The sequence below is a fragment of the Oncorhynchus gorbuscha genome, linkage group LG03, assembly GCF_021184085.1.
Source record: "Oncorhynchus gorbuscha isolate QuinsamMale2020 ecotype Even-year linkage group LG03, OgorEven_v1.0, whole genome shotgun sequence".
Classification (NCBI taxonomy): domain Eukaryota; kingdom Metazoa; phylum Chordata; class Actinopteri; order Salmoniformes; family Salmonidae; genus Oncorhynchus; species Oncorhynchus gorbuscha.
Window position 1 is genome coordinate 61,892,479 of NC_060175.1, and position 4,015 is coordinate 61,896,493.

Consider the following 4,015-nt stretch of genomic DNA (forward strand, 5'->3'; position numbering starts at 1 on the left):
GTATTTGTTAGGTCCAAATTGTAAATCCTAACGTTATATTCATTATCTGAGTGAATTCCGTGAGTTATTGCGGCTTCCGTTTTACAACTACAGTTTGCTAGCTACAGTAGCTTTAGTTTACATTCGCTGGGCCTTGTTGGTTAGCCTTTGTTTCAACAGGGAAAAAGTCAACATTTTGCTTTATATTTGGGATATAAAGCCAACTTGGTCTCTTTGTTATTCAACGTCTGGCTGATGAGATAGCATCTTGTTTCGAAAATGAAAACCGAAGTCTCAACAGCAGCCAGCTTTGTTGCCAGATTGCTGAAAACAACTGGATACTTGTCAGATGACCAACTGAAAGAGTTCACCCATTCCTTGGAGGAAGCTTTAGGAGGTATGTAGCTAGCAAGCTTGGGTGAAATATATTTGTGTTGTTGACATCAAACAGCCAAGTAGACTACTAGCTACTTAGTTACTGTTAAGCAGTCTGTTTTTCGCCCATTACCCTATTTTACAGAGCACTACCAACTCCACTGGTTCCCCCAGGCTCCATGCAAAGGCTCAGGATTTGTATTTATTTGTATTTTATTTACCCAGGAAAGTCAGTTAAAAACAAATTCTTATTTACAAAGTCGGCCTACCCCGGACAAATCCGGATGATGCTGGGGCAATTCTGCGCCGCCATATGGAACTGACAGGGATTGACGGCACTTGCATTGAGATGCCAGTGCCTTAGACCACTGCGTCACTTGGGAGCCCAATGGGCTACAGATGGCGCTGACAGAGATGGTTGCCTCGCTTCAGGTCCTTAGATAGCTATGCAGTTATTTGTTTTTTTCTTTATTATTTCTTACATTGCCAGCCCAGAAAATCTCAAGTGTGTTATTACATACAGCCGGGAAGAACTATGGATAAAAAGCGCTGTCAACTTATCATCATTACGACCAAGGATATGTCTTTCCCGAAGCGGATCCTTTGTTCGGACCTCCACCCTGGACATGTGATCTTATCCCAGAGGCCGACCCAAAACAACATGGTCGCCGCAGGAGAGGCAGACCGAGTGGCCTACTGGTCAGACTCAGAAGGCGAGCACCGCTTCCTAGTATATTACTCGCCAATGTCCAAGATCACAGGGTGGATGAAATTAGGGCACAAGTTACCTGCCAGAGAGGAATCATAGATTGTAACATTCTCTGTTTCATGGAAACAAACATCTCTCTGGTAAGAAGGGCGGGGGTGTTTGCCTTATGATTAACGACTCATGTGCATCGGAGATGTCGTACCCGCTGTGACTATTAAAACCTTCCCTAACCAGAAACCGTGGACTAATGGCAGCATTCCCATAAAACTGAAAGCGCGAACAACTGCTTTTAATCATGGCAAGGTGACCAGAAACATGACTGAATACAAACAGTGCAGCTATTCCCTCCACAAGGCAATCAAACAAGCAAAGCGTCAGTATAGAGACAAAGCAGAGTCACCATTCAACACCTCAAACACGGTGTTGAATTGTATGTGGCAGGATCTACAGTCAATCACGGATTACAAATATAAAACCAGCCCCGTCGCAGACATCGACGTCTTGATCCCAGACAAATGAAACAAGTTCTTTGCTCGCTTTGAGGATAATACAGAGCCGCTGACATGGCCCTCTACCAAAGCCTGTGGCCTCTCCTTCTCCGTTGCCAACGTGAGTAAAACATGTAAACGTGTTAACCTCTTGCTCCTACCTGACACGCAGGCGTCCCATCTAGACATCTGGAAATGCAAATGCACTATGCTAAATGCTAATAGTACTCGTTAAAACTCAAACATTCATTAAAATACACATGCAGGGTACTGAATTAAAGCTACACTCGTTGTGAATCCAGGCAACAAGTCAGATTTTTAAAATGCTTTTTGGCGAAAGCATGAGAAGCTATTATCTGATAGCATGTAACACCCCAAAAGACCCGCAGGGGACGTAAACAAAAATCATTAGCATAGTCGGCGCTACACAAAACGCACAAATAAAATATAAAACATTCATTACCTTTGACCATCTTCTTTGTTGGCACTCCTAGATGTCCCATAAATATCACTATTGGGTCTTTTTTTCCCGATTAAATCGGTCCATATATAGCCTAGATATCGATCTATGAAGACTGTGTGATCAACGGAAAAAATAGCGTTTTATAACGTAACGTAATTTTTTAAAATGAAAAAAGTTGACGATAAACTTTCACAAAACACTTCGAAATACTTTTGTAATGCAACTTTAGGTATTAGTAAACGTTAATAAGCGATCAAATTGATCACGAGGCGATGTATATTCTATAGCTGTACGTCTGGAAATAATGTCCGGGTAAATCTCAACCAAAATATCCGGTCGGCGACCGGAAGAACTGCGCTGCCTTGTGTCTGTTTGACCAAGAAACAAATCGTAGGCAAATGACAAGACTGTTGACATCGTGTGGAAGCTGTAGGTATTGCAACCTCAGCCCCATTTAATGTGGATCACGTTTAACAATGGGTTGAAGTGGTGCATGGATATATTTTCCCATTTTCAGTGATCAGATTTTCCTGCACTTTTCGATGAAACGCACGTTCTGTTATAGTCACAGCCGTGATTTAACCAGTTTTATAAACGTCTGAGTGTTTTCTATCCACACATACTAATCATATGCATATACTATATTCCTGGCATGAGTAGCAGGGCGCTGAAATGTTGCGCGATTTTTAACAGAATGTTCGAAAAAGTAGGGGGTAGGAGTAACAGGTTAACCCTTGCAAGGCTGCTGGCCCAGAAGGCATCCCTAGCCGTGTCCTCAGAGCATGCGCAGACCAGCTGGCTGGTGTGTTTACAGACATATTCAATCAATCCCTATCTCACTCTGTTGTCCCCACATGCTTCAAGATGGCCACCATTGTTCCTGTTCCCAAGAAAGCTAAGGTAACTGAACTAAATGACTACCGCCCCATTGCACTCATTTCTGTCATCGTGAAGTGCTTTGAGAGACCAGTCAAGGATCAATTTGGACATTTTCACTTAGGGGTGTACTCACTTTTGTTGCCAGCGGTTTAATGGCTGTGTGTTGAGTTATTTTGAGGGGACAGCAAATTTACGCTGTTATACAAGCTGTACACTCACTACTTTACATTGTAGCAAAGTATAATTTCTTCAGTGTTACCACATGAAAAGATATACTCAAATATTTACAAAAATGTGAGGGGTGTACTCACTTTTGTGATATACTGTATTTATATGTACATATCCTCATTCACCCCTTTGCATCTGTGTGTATAAGGTAGTTGTTGTGAATTTGTTAGATTACTTGTTAGATATTAACCTGCGTAGTCGGAATTAGAAGCACAAACATTTCGCTACACTCGCATTAACGTCTGCCAACCATGTGTAGGCGACCAACATTTTGATTTGATGTCTCTGGATCAACCACAAAATGGACCCAATTGATTGGCAAGGCAGCTTGCACCATTGGACTCGCTGGAGAACAACTCTTCTCCCCCCGCTGCCCAGTGAACTGACAATGTGGGTCGATCCATTTGAGGTGTCCTTTCGGATAGGAGAGGATGGCTCCATCTGTGTCCTATACGAGTCAACTCCACCGGTGCCAACTTATGCTAACACAACAGACATGATCAGCTGCAAGGAAGAAATTAGATTCGAGAGGTCAAGCCCCTCCAAGTCGTTCAACGTGATGACAGTCTCAGGCTAATATTTCTTTATGTTCAGAGCTTTACCTGAGCACTTGTGTATCATTTCTGCCTAACATTTTGATGTAATTAATTCTGACATTTATGATGTTAGTATTACTGCCTACACCCAAATTGTTAATTGTGAATTTCATCTGTAAAGGATCTGTAAAATGATCCACTGTCCTGAAACAAAAGTTATACAGATTTATTTTACAATGGTCATGTTCTTGTGTATTTGCAATAAATTCCTCATACGCAATTGTTTTGTGATGGTTTCTCTATCAACAATGGTCTTGTGGTGGGTGGGCAGGATCATGGTTGTGTTCAGGAGGCATGA

General features: G+C 42.1%; 1 pseudogene; it reads left to right on the plus strand.

Annotated features, from left to right (window-relative positions):
* Positions 1-258: 258 nt before the first annotated feature.
* On the plus strand, positions 259-3,698 carry LOC124017329 (annotated as a pseudogene).
* Positions 3,699-4,015: the final 317 nt, after the last annotated feature.